The sequence below is a fragment of the Triticum dicoccoides genome, chromosome 1B (assembly GCF_002162155.2).
Source record: "Triticum dicoccoides isolate Atlit2015 ecotype Zavitan chromosome 1B, WEW_v2.0, whole genome shotgun sequence".
Classification (NCBI taxonomy): domain Eukaryota; kingdom Viridiplantae; phylum Streptophyta; class Magnoliopsida; order Poales; family Poaceae; genus Triticum; species Triticum dicoccoides.
The window spans coordinates 542,562,016-542,575,976 of record NC_041381.1 but is presented as its reverse complement, the minus strand read 5'-3'; positions in this window follow the sequence as shown (position 1 = coordinate 542,575,976).

Genomic DNA, 13,961 nt, shown 5'->3' with positions numbered 1-13,961 from the left:
AGATCCAAGTCCACCTCCTTTAAACCAGCCGAAGAAATAGTAAAATTCCAGGTCCACCCAACGGACCCGACAAAGACGGCCTCCATCGGGGCACAATTGAACCCTGATGTAGACGCCGCACTGCGAGAATTCCTTCGGGAAAATTGGGACATTTTCGCCTGGCACCCCTCGGATATGCCCGGAATCCCACGCAGATTAGCAAAACACAGCCTAAACATCCTAAAAGGATTCAAGCCAGTCAAACAGGCTCTTCGACAATTTTCCGAACCCAAAAGACAGGCAATGGGAGAAGAACTAGCCAAACTATTAGAAGTCGGATTCATCAGAGACATCAAACATCCGGATTGGCTAGCAAACCTGGTAATGGTACCAAAGAAGGACAAATCCTGGCGCCTATGTGTCAACTTCAAAGACCTAAATAAAGCCTGCCCAAAGGATCCCTTCCCCCTCCCCCGCATCGACCAAATCATCGATGCCACTGCAGGGCACGATTCATTGTGCTTCCTGGACGCATACTCCGGCTATCATCAAATCAAGATGGCAGAAGCGGATCAAGTCGCAACGGCATTCATTACTCCATATGGACCATTCTGCTTGAACACGATGCCCTTCGAACTTAAAAACGCCGGCGTAACATATCAGCGCATGATTCAGACATGCCTGGCTACCCAGATCGGCAAAACAGTAGAGGCATATGTAGATGACGTGGTCGTCAAAAGTAAACGCGTCGAAACTTTAGTAGACGACTTGAGGGTCACATTTGACAACCTCCGAGAATATGATATCAAACAGAATCCGGAAAAATGCGTTTTCGGCGTGCCAGCCGGAAAGCTCCTGGGCTTCATCGTATCTGGTAAAGGAATTGAAGGAAATCCGGCCAAGATCCGAGCTCTATCACAGCTGGATATTCCAAAAAACCTCAAACAGATCCAGAAATTGACAGGATGCGTGGCGGCCCTCAACCGCTTCATCTCCCGCTTAGGAGAAAAGGCGTTGCCCCTCTATCGCCTCCTCAGGCACACCGAACACTTCGAGTGGACGGATGCTGCCATCGCCAGACTTGAAGAAATAAAGGCCATATTGGCAACGAATCCGGTCCTGGCTACGCCCAACCTGGGCGAACCAATGTTGTTATACATCGCAGCAACACATCAAGTTGTAAGCGCGGTACTCGTCGTCGAACCAGAGACAGAAGGGCATAAATTCCCTCTTCAAAAACCAGTGTACTACGTATCCACTGTGTTAACCCCCTGCAAGTCCCGTTACCCGCACTATCAGAAGATCACGTATGCAGTGTTCATGGCATCCCGGAAGCTCCGACACTACTTTCAAGAGTGTTCGATAACAGTGGCCTCTGAAGTACCACTCAATGACATTATAAACAACCGCGACGCAACGGGAAGGATTGCAAAATGGGCCATTGAGCTCTTGCCATTCGATATAACTTACAGACCTCGGCGAGCTATAAAGTCACAAGTTTTGGCTGACTTTGTCGCCGAATGGACCGAAGCCGAACTCCCTAAAGAGTACGGCGCATACTCCAATTGGATTATGCACTTCGACGGCTCTAAAATGTTGGCCGGACTGGGGGCTGGCATCGTATTGACGTCCCCGACCAGTGATACGGTCCAATACGTACTTCAAATAATGTACACGGACTCCAACAACGCAGCCGAATACGAGGCCCTTTTACATGGTCTCCGGATGGCAATCTCCATGGGCATTCAACGCCTAGAGGTGCGCGGGGATTCAAACCTCGCAATATCCCAAATAAATGGAGACTTCGATGCCAAGGATCCGAAAATGGCAGCATATCGCAACGCTGTCCTAAAAATGTCAGCTCGGTTCGACGGACTCGAATTCCATCATGTAGCCAGGGATAACAACCAAGCGACCGACGTATTGGCACGCATCGGCGCAAAACGTGACGCTGTCCCTCCAAACATCTTCCTGGAACGGCTGTTCAAGCCATCCGTACTATGGGAAGAGGAGTCCGGAAATAACAAACCGGAAGGAGCCACACCAACCGACACAAAGCAATTTGACATAAGCGGCAATTCCGCCGCCGAAATCACACCCTCAGCCCACGACATAATGGCCGTAATCGCCCCGTGGACAGAGCCATTCCTAGCCTACTTACTTAGGCAGGAACTTCCCGAAGACCAAAATAAGGCCCGCTGCATAGTTCGGCGATCTAAAGCCTACAAGGTCCACGAGGGAGAACTTTATAAGAAAAGCACAACCGGAGTCCTTCAAAGGTGTATCTCCGAAGAGGAAGGGCGAAACCTCCTGGCTGAAATTCATGCCGGACTAGGCGGACACCACGCAGCAGCCCGGGCCCTCGTAGGAAAGGCATTCCGTACAGGATTTTATTGGCCGACGGCCCGGGCAGATGCTCAGGACTTAGTCCAACGATGCGTCGGTTGTCAGCTCGTTGCTAATCAGAGCCATATGCCACCCACCGCCCTCAAAACTATACCCATTACCTGGCCGTTCGCGGTCTGGGGGCTTGACATGGTTGGACCACTTAAAGGGGGAACCCACAACCAAAGATACCTATTGGTCATGGTGGATAAATTCACCAAATGGATAGAGGCCAAGCCAGTTAAAACGGCAGAGTCCGGACCAGTGATAGACTTTATATCCAGGGTAGTACACCGTTACGGTGTCCCTCACAGCTGAAGGAAATATGCCCTAGAGGCAATAATAAAGTTATTATTTATTTCCTTATTTCATGATAAATGTTTATTATTCATGCTAGAATTGTATTAACCGGAAACGTGATACATGTGTGAATACATAGACAAACATATAGTCACTAGTATGCCTCTACTTGACTAGCTCATTAATCAAAGATGGTTATGTTTCCTGACCATAGACATGTCTTGTCATTTGATTAATGCGATCACATCATTAGAAGAATGATGTGATTGACATGACCCATTCTGTTAGCCTAGCACTTGATCGTTTAGTATATATTGTTATTGCTTTCTTCATGACTTATACATGTTCCTGTAACTATTAGATTATGCAACTCCCGTTTACCGGAGGAACACTTTGGGTGCTACCAAACGTCACAACGTAACTGGGTGATTATAAAGGAGTACTACAGGTGTCTCCAAAGGTACATGTTGGGTTGGCGTATTTCGAGATTAGGTTTTGTCACTCCGATTGTCGGAGAGGTATCTCTGGGCCCTCTCGGTAATGCACATCACTATAAGCCTTGCAAGCAATGTGACTAATGAGTTAGTTGCAGGATGATGCATTACATAACGAGTAAAGAGACTTGCCGGTAACGAGATTGAACTAGGTATTGGATACCGACGATCGAATCTCGGGCAAGTAACATACCGATGACAAAGGGAACAACGTATGTTGTTATGCGGTTTGACCGATAAAGATCTTCGTAGAATATGTGGGAGCCAATATGGGCATCCAGGTCCCGCCATTGGTTATTGACCGGAAACGTGTTTCGGTCATGTCTACATAGTTCTCGAACCCGTAGGGTCCGCACGCTTAAGGTTTTGATGACAGTTTTATTATGAGTTTATGAGTTTTGATGTACCGAAGGAGTTCGGAGTCCCGGATGAGATCGGGGAGATGACGAGGAGTCTCGAAATTGTCGAGACGTAAAGATCGATATATTGGACGACTATATTCGGAGTTCGGAAAGGTTCCGAGTCATTTGGGTATTTTTCGGAGTACCGGAGAGTTACGGGAATTCGCCGGGGAGTATATGGGCCTTATTGGGCCATACGGGAATAGAGGAGAGAGGCCGAAAGGAAGGAGGGGCGCAGCCCCCCTCTGGTCCGAATTGGACAAGGGGTGCAGCCCCCTTTTCCTTCCTCCTCTCCCCCTCTTTCCTTCTCTCCTACTCCAACAAGGAAGGGGGGAGTCCTACTCCCGGTGGGAGGAGGACTCCTCCTGGCGCGCCCCTCCTGGCCGGCCGAACCCCTCCCCCTGGCTCCTTTATATACGGGGGCAGGGGGGCACCTCTAGGCACGACAACACAAGTTGATCTACGGATCGTTCCTTAGCTGTGTGCGGTGCCCCCCTCCACCATATTCCACCTCGGTCATATCGTCGCGGAGTTTAGGCGAAGCCCTGCGCCGGTAGAACATCATCATCGTCACCACGCCGTCGTGCTGGCGGAACTCATCCCCGAAGCTTTGCTGGATCAGAGCCTGGGGATCGTCATCGAGCTGAACGTGTGCTGAACTCGGAGGTGCCGTACGTTCGGTACTTGGATCGGTCAGATCGTAAAGACGTACGACTACATCAACCGCGTTGTCATAACGCTTCCACTTACGGTCTACGAGGCTACGTGGACATACACTCTCCCCTCTCGTTGCTATACCATCCCCATGATCTTGCGTGTGCGTAGGAAATTTTTTAAAATTACTACGTTCCCCAACAGTGGTATCAGAGCCTAGGTTTTATGCGTTGATGTTATATGCACGAGTAGAACACAAGTGAGTTGTGGGCGATACAAGTCATACTGCTTACCAGCATGTCATACTTTGGTTCGGCGGTATTGTGAGATGAAGCGGCCCGAACCGACATTACGCGTACGCTTACGCGAGACTGGTTTCACCGTTACGAGTACTCGTGCTTAAAGGTGGCTGGCGGGTGTCTGTCTCTCTCACTTTAGCTGAATCAAGTGTGGCTACGCCCGGTCCTTGCGAAGGTTAAAACAGCACCAACTTGACGAACTATCGTTGTGGTTTTTGATGCGTAGGTAAGAATGGTTCTTGCTCAGCCCGTAGCAGCCACGTAAAACTTGCAACAACAAAGTAGAGGACGTCTAACTTGTTTTTGCAGGGCATGTTGTGATGTGATATGGTCAAGACGTGATGAGATATAAGTTGTTGTATGAGATGATCATGTTTTGTTGAAGTTATCGGCAACTGGCAGAAGCCCTATGGTTGTCTCTTTGTTGCATAAGATGCAAGTGCCAAATAATTGCTTTACTTTATTGCTATGCGATAGCAATAGTTGCAAGAGCAATAGTTGGCGAGACGACCATGTGACGACACATTGATATAGATCAAGATGATGAAGATCATGGTGTCGTGCGGTGATGATAGAGATCATGACATTACTTTCGAGATGGAGATCAAAGGCGCAAGATGATCATGGCCATATCATGTCACATATTTTGATTGCATATGATGTTTATCTGTTATACATCTTATTCTGTTTTGTTTGATGGTAGCATTTTAAGATGATCTCTCACTAATTATCAAGAAGTGTTCTCCCTGAGTATGCACCGTTGCGAAAGTTCTTCGTGCTGAGACACCACGTGATGATCGGGTGTGATAGGCTCTACGTTCAAATACAACGGGTGCAAAACAGTTGCACACGCGGAATACTCGGGTTAAACTTGACGAGCCTAGCATATATAGATATGGCCTCGGAACACGGAGACTGAAAGGTCGAGCGTGAATCATATAGTAGATATGATCAACATAGTGATGTTCACCATTGAAAACTACTCCATCTCACGTGATGACCGGACATGGTTTAGTTGATTTGGATCACGTGATCACTTAGATGACTAGAGAGATGTCTATCTAAGTGGGAGTTCTTAAGTAATATGATTAATTGAACTTAAATTTATCATGAACTTAGTCCTGGTAGTATTTTGCAAATTATGTTATAGATCAATAGCTCGCGTTGTTGCTTTCATATGTTTATTTTGATATGTTCCTAGAGAAAATTGTGTTGAAAGATGATAGTAGCAATGATGCGGATTGGATCCGTGATCTGAGGTTTATCCTCATTGCTGCACAGAAGAATTATGTCCTTAATGCACCGCTAGGTGACAGACCTATTGCAGGAGCAGATGCAAACCTTATGAACATTTGGCTAGCTCAATATGATGACTACTTGATAGTTTTGTGCACCATGCTTTATGGCTTAGAATCGGGACTTCAAAAACATTTTGAACGTCATGGACCATATGAGATGTTCCAGGAGTTGAAGTTAATATTTCAAGCAAATACCCGAGTTGAGAGATATGAAGTCTCCAACAAGTTCTATAGCTAAAAGTTGGAGGAGAATCACTCAACTAGAGAGCATGTGCTCAGATTGTCTGGGTACTACAATCGCTTGAATCAAGTGGGAGTTAATCTTCCAGATAAGATAGTGATTGACAGAATTCTCTAGTCACCACCACCAAGTTAGTAGAACTTCGTGATGAACTATAATGCAAGGGATGACGAAAACGATTCCCGAGCTCTTCGTGATGCTGAAATTGATGAAGCTAGAAATCAAAGAAAAACATCAAAGTGTTGATGGTGGACAAGATCACTAGTTTCAAGATAAAGGGCAAAGGGAAGAAGGGGAACTTCATGAAGAACAGCAAGCAAGTTGCTACTCAAGTGAAGAAACCCAAGTCTGGACCTAATCCTAAGACTAAGTGATTACACTGCAAAGGAAATGGTCACTGGAAGCGGAAATGCCCTGAATATTTGGTGGATAAGAAGGATGGCAAAGTGTACAAGGGTATATTTGATGTACAAGTTATTGATGTGTACCTTACTAGTGTTTATAGTAACCCCTGAGTATTTGATACTTGTTCGGTTGCTAATATTAGTAACTCGAAACAGGAGTTACAGAATAAACAGAGACTAGTTGAAGGGGAAGTGACGATGAGTGTTGGAAGTAGTTCCAAGATTGATATGATCATCATCGCACACTCCCTATACTTTCGGGATTAGTGTTAAACCTAAATAAATGTTATTTGGCGTTTGCGTAGAGCATGAATATGATTTGATCATGTTTATTGCGATACGGTTATTCATTTGAAGTTAAGAATAATTGTTATTCTGTTTACATGAATAAGACCTTCGATGGTTACACACCCAATGAAAATAGTTTGTTGGATCTCGATCGTAGTGATACACATATTCATAATATTGATGCCAAAAGATGCAAAGTTAATAATGATAGTGCAACTTATTTGTGGCACTGCCGTTTGGGTCATATCGGTGTAAAGCGCATGAAGAAACTCCATAAAGATGGATTTTCGGAATCACTTGGTTATGAATCATTTGATGCTTGCGAACCGTGCCTTTTGGGCAAGATGACTAAAAATCCGTTCTCCGGAACAATGGAACGAGCTACTGACTTATTGGAAATAATACATACCGATGTATGCGATCCAATGAGTGTTGATGCTCGTGGAAAGTATCGCTATTTTCTGACCTTCACAAGATGATTTGAGCAGATATAGGTATATCTACTTGATGAAACATAAGTCTGAAATAGTTGAAAGGTTCAAAGAATTTCAGAGTGAAGTGGAGAATCATCGTAACAAGAAAATAAAGTTTCTACGATCTGATCGTGGAAGAGAATATTTGAGTTACGAGTTTGGCCTTCATATAAAACAATGTGAAATAGTTTCGCAACTCACGCCACCTGGAACACCACAGCTTAATGGTGTCCGAACGTCGTAAGCGCACTTTATTGGATATGGTGCGATCTATGATGTCTCTTATTGATTTACCATTATCGTTTTGGGGTTATGCATTAGAGACAGCTGCATTCACGTTTAAATAGGGCACCATCTAAATCCGTTGAGACAACACCGTATGAACTATGGTTTAGTAGTAAACCTAAGCTGTCGTTTCTTAAAGTTTGGAGTTGCGATGCTTATATGAAAAAGTTTCAACCTGATAAGCTCAAACCCAAATCGGAGAAGTGCGTCTTCATAGAATACCCAAAGGTAACTATTGGGTACACCTTCTATCACAGATCCGAAGGCAAGTTATTCGTTGCTAAGATGGATCCTTTCTAGAGAAGAAGTTTCTCTCGAAAGAAGTGAGTGGGAGGAAAGTAGAGCTTGATAAGGTAATTTGTACCATCTCCCGAATTGGAAAGTAGTGCATCACAGAAATCAGTTCCAGTGATTCCTACACCAATTAGTGAGGAAGTTAATGATGATGATCATGAAACTTCAGATCAAGTTGCTACCAAACCTCGTAGGTCTTCCAGAGTAAGATTCGCACCAGAGTGGTATGGTAATCGTGTTCTGGGAGTCATGTTACTAGACCATGATGAACCTACGAACTATGAGGAAGCAATGATGAGCCCAGATTTCGCAAAATGGCTAGAGGCCATGAAATCTGAGATGGGATCCATGTATGAAAACAAAGTATGGACTTTGGTTGACTTGCCCAATGATCGGCAAGCCATTGAGAATAAATGGATCTTTAAGAAGAAGACTGACGCTGATGGTAATGTAACTGTCTATAAAGCTCGACTTGTTGCAAAAGGTTTTTGACAAGTTCAAGGTGTTGACTACAATAAGATTTTCTCAATTGTAGCGATGCTTAAGTCTGTCTGAATCATGTTAGCAATTGCCACAATTTATGAAATCTGGCAAATGGATGTCAAAACTGCAGTCCTTAATGGTTTTCTTAAAGAAGAGTTGTATATGATGCAACCAGAAGGTTTTGTCAATCCTAAAGGTACTAACAAAATGTGCAAGCTCCAGTGATCCATCTATGGACTGGTGCAAGCATCTCAGAGTTGGAATATACGCTTTGATAAGTTGATCAAAGCATATAGTTTTGTACAGACTTACGGTGAAGCATGTATTTACAAGAAAGTGAGTGGGAGCACTACAACATTTCTGATAAGTATATGTGAATGACATATTGTTGATCGGAAATAATGTAGAATTATTCTGCAAAGCATAAAGGAGTGTTTGAAAGGAGTTCTTTAAAAGAAAGACCTCGGTAAAGCTGCTTACACATTGAGCATCAAGATCTATATAGATAGATCAAGAAGCTTGATAAGATTTTTCAATGAATACATACCTTGATAAATTTTTGAAATAGTTCAAAATGGAACAGTCAAAGAAGGAGTTCTTGCCTGTCTTGCAAGGTGTGAAGTTGAGTAAGACTCAAGACCCGACCATGGCAGGAAATAGAAAGAGAATGAAAAGTCATTCCCTATGCCTCAGTCATAGGTTCTATAAAGTATGCTATGCTGTGAACCAGACATATTGTATACCTTGCTCTGAGTTTGATAAAGGAATACAATTTTGATCTAATAGTAGATCACTAGACAACGGTCAAGAATATCCTTAGTAAGGACTAAGGAGATGTTTCTCGATTATGGAGGTGATAAAAGAGTTCGTTGTAAAAGTTACATCAGTGCAAACTTTTACACTGATCCAGATGACTCTAAGTCTCAATCTGGATACATATTGAAAGTGGGAGCAATTAGCTAGAGTAGCTCCATGCAGAGCGTTGTGGACATAGAATATTTGCAAAATACATACGGCTCTGAATATGACAGACCCATTGACTAAGCTTCTCTCACAAGCAAAACATGATCATACCTTAGTACTCTTTGGGTGTTAATCACATAGCGATGTGAACTAGATTATTGACTCTAGTAAACCCTTTGGGTGTTGATCACATGACGATGTGAACTATGGGTATTAACCACATACAGATGTGAATATTGGTGTTAAATCACATGGCGATGTGAACTAGATTATTGACTCTAGTGCAAGTGGGAGACTGAAGGAAATATGCCCTAGAGGCAATAATAAAGTTATTATTTATTTCCTTATTTCATGATAAATGTTTATTATTCATGCTAGAATTGTATTAACCGGAAACGTGATACATGTGTGAATACATAGACAAACATATAGTCACTAGTATGCCTCTACTTGACTAGCTCATTAATCAAAGATGGTTATGTTTCCTGACAATAGACATGTGTTGTCATTTGATTAATGGGATCACATCATTAGAAGAATGATGTGATTGACATGACCCATTCCGTTAGCATAGCACTTGATCGTTTAGTATATTGTTATTGCTTTCTTCATGACTTATACATGTTCCTGTAACTATTAGATTATGCAACTCCCATTTACCGGAGGAACACTTTGGGTGCTACCAAACGTCACAACATAACTGGGTGATTATAAAGGAGTACTACAGGTGTCTCCAAAGGTACATGTTTGGTTGGCATATTTCGAGATTAGGTTTTGTCTCTCCGATTGTCGGAGAGGTATCTCTGGGCCCTCTCGGTAATGCACATCACTATAAGCCTTGCAAGCAATGTGACTAATGAGTTAGTTGCAGGATGATGCATTACGTAACGAGTAAAGAGACTTGCTGGTAACGAGATTGAACTAGGTATTGGATACCGACGATCGAATCTCGGGCAAGTAACATACCGATGACAAAGGGAACAACGTATGTTGTTATGCGGTTTGACCGATAAAGATCTTCGTAGAATATGTGGGAGCCAATATGGGCATCTAGGTCCCGCTATTGGTTATTGACCGGAAACGTGTTTCGGTCATGTCTACATAGTTCTCGAACCCATAGGGTCCGCACGCTTAAGGTTTTGATGACAGTTTTATTATGAGTTTATGAGTTTTGATGTACCGAAGGAGTTCGGAGTCCCGGATGAGATCGGAGACATGACGAGGAGTCTCAAAATGGTCGAGACGTAAAGATCTATATATTGGACGACTATATTCGGAGTTCGGAAAGGTTCCGAGTCATTCGGGTATTTTTCGGAGTACCGGAGAGTTACGGGAATTCGCCGGGGAGTATATGGGCCTTATTGGGCCATACGGGAATAGAGGAGAGAGGCCAAAAGGAAGGAGGCGCGCAGCCCCCCTCTAGTCCGAATTGGACAAGGGGTGCGGCCCCCTTTTCCTTCCTCCTCTCCCCCTCTTTCCCCCTTCTCCTACTCCAACAAGGAAGGAGGGAGTCCTACTCCCGATGGGAGTAGGACTCCCCTTGGCGCGCCCCCTCCTAGGGCCGGCCTCCTCCCCCCTTGCTCCTTTATATACGGGGGCAGGGGGCACCTCTAGGAACAACACACAAGTTGATCTACGGATCGTTCCTTAGCCGTGTGCGGTGCCCCCCTCCACCATATTCCACCTCAGTCATATCGTCGCGGAGTTTAGGCGAAGCCCTGCGCCGGTAGAACATCATCATCGTCACCACGCCGTCGTGCTGGCGGAACTCATCCCCGAAGCTTTGCTGGATCAGAGCCTGGGGATCGTCATCGAGCTGAACGTGTGCTGAACTCGGAGGTGCCGTACGTTCGGTACTTGGATCGGTCGGATCGTGAAGACGTACGACTACATCAACCGCGTTGTCATAACGCTTCCGCTTACGGTCTACGAGGGTACGTGGGCATACACTCTCCCCTCTCGTTGCTATACCATCACCATGATCTTGCGTGTGCGTAGGAAATTTTTTGAAATTACTACGTTCCCCAACAACAGCATCATCACCGATAACGGCACGAATTTTACGGCCGATGAAGTTAAATCATGGTGCAAAAATATGGGCATTAAGCTCGATTATGCTTCAGTCTATCATCCTCAAACCAACGGTTAAGTAGAACGAGCAAATGGTCTAATAATGAGCGGCATCAAGCCCAGACTAGTGCGGTCACTTACGAAATCTGGCACGCACTGGGTAGAGGAGCTCGACTCCGTACTCTGGGGGCTGCGGACAATGCCCAACCGTACTACCGGATTCACACCATTTTTTATGGTGTACGGCGCAGAGGCAGTTTTGCCCTGCGACATTATTCATGACTCACCTCGAGTGCGCATGTATGAAGAAAGAGAGGCCGAGCTGGATCGGCAGGACAGCTTAGACGCATTGGAGGAAGAACGCGACATCGCCAAGGCTCGTTCCGCATTCTATCAGCAGCAGGCTCGAAGATATCAAAGCAGAGAAGTACGGGCCAAGACTTACAACGTGGGCGAACTAGTTCTACGCCTGCCGGACAAGAAAAAGGACAAGCTCAAGCCCAAATGAGAGGGCCTCTTCATCATCGATCAAGTCCTGACCGGCGAAGCGTACCGTCTACGAAATGCATCGGATAATCGACTCGAGCCGAACCCATGGAACGCAGCCCGCCTCCGAAGATTCTATGCCTAGCGCCGGATTAAGAGTTCGTCCCTCTCCCGTCCAAATTTTTTATACTTCAGCTGCCCCTTTTTTCTCTTTTTTCTCTCACCCCTATTCATAAGCAGCCTTAAAAGGCTTATTTGCGCATAGTCCGCACATAATCGATGTGCTATCCGCACTCACTATACCTGGGGGCTTCTTTACCAGAAGCTTAAATTATAAGGGCTTCGTGCCCAGCACATGTGTCAAGCTCCCACATGTACCTTTTATTCACCATTATATGCATCAATATGACTTAAGTTTTGGCCCAGCTGGGTTGCCTGGCTCCTGTGCTTACCCCTATGTTCCCGATTGTTCGGCTAGGAGGTAAAGGGAGCACCTCTGCGATTGTTACTGCCGGGTCAGCCGGATGTGTACCTCAGACTGGGTGAAGCCGAAAGCTAGCGTTCTTAAGGGAATATTCGGTCGGTGACTTGAAAGATGATTTTTACCTACTTATTTATCTGCCCCCAGATGTTTTTCTGCTTTCTTCGCAGTCCGGACATGCACTTTAGGGCATGCCACCCCCAGAGGAAAGGAACCCTTAACGGAACTATTCTCCCTGGAAGATGTTTCTTACTAACCATATAATATAACATAACTAGTTGGGCACTTGTCTGATAAAGCACTAATGACCCCTACGCCTGGTCTCCATGCATACCCCGGTTGTTTCATAACCGAGAAGGTATTCGGACACACTCCGGACTCTAGGGTCCCGAGGTCGAAGCGAAAAGGTCGGCAAAGACAAACGATCTACAATCTGGCTAGAAGGAATTTTACATGTCATTTTATAATACATTGTCAAATTGACTGACTGTATTCTTCCTCAATCCCGTCTAACAGACTGTCTAATTTACAGTCCTGCTGGGAAAACTTAGCAGCCAACTCTACTTGGTCGTACACTAAACTTACAGGGATCTCCTTCCCATCAGGCCCCACAGGTCTGACTTCGGCCATGTGGTTGGGATCCGCCTTCTTGTACCGCATCTTCACCATGGCCCAAGCCTCCCTGGCACCTTGGCGGCAGGCTGAAATCTTCCATAAATGGAAGCGCTGCCGCACTCCCTGAAGCTTCTCCGCAAGCTCCCAAAGTCCCTCGGGTAGGGAGAAGGCTGGCCATAAAGCCTGGATGACGCCGCTCATTGCCTGCCGAACTCATTCGGTCAGTTGCAACAACTCGGGAAGTTGATCACCCGTTGATACGGGCATCTCCTCCTCGGGGCGACCTGTGAGTATACCTACAGACATATTTTGTCAATTGACTTCCTCGCCGAACTCTTCTTTTCAAAGGAGTTCGCTCAAGCACTTACTATAGATGCCACGACGAAGCCGCTGATTCTCCTTAACGGAGCTAGACAGCTCGGCCCGAACACCTTTCAGCTCTTCTCCAAGCTGGGCATGGGCATCCTGGAGCTTGTTCCTTTCGTGTTGCACCGTATGCAGCACCCTCTCGCCGGCCTTTAGCTGGCGCAGAAGTTCTTGCCTGTCTGGATCTTGTTCGGCAGCACCTGCAATGTCATTATCAGACTTGCGCACAGGACAAACACTACTTATCTTTTTAAATAATGTGTTACCAGGAGAGGTCCCTGCGTTTCCTCCTGCGGCAGCGAGTGCGGCCTCAAGTTGAGCCTTACACTCTTGCAGCTCCTGAGACAGTTGGGTATTCTTCTCGGTAAGACCCTGCATTTCACATGATCCTTAAATTAGTTAATATAACTACTTCAAGTCTCGGGGGCTACTGGCATATATAACTATTAAATTCTCTTACCCGTATGTCTTTTACATACTGCTCCGTGGCTCTGGTCAAACCATCTTGAGCGGCACGGAGGTGCGCGTCCCCTGCGTTAAAGGCATCCAACGCCTCAGGGGAGAAGCACGCGTCACGATAAACAGTCCGGCGGCGCCTATGGTTCATGGCGCTCTCCACCTCAGATTTGGTGGCGGACAGTCTGTCGGCATCCTCCGTTGGAGGAGTATCCGGCTCGCGCCTTGCGCTCGCTTCCCCCCCCC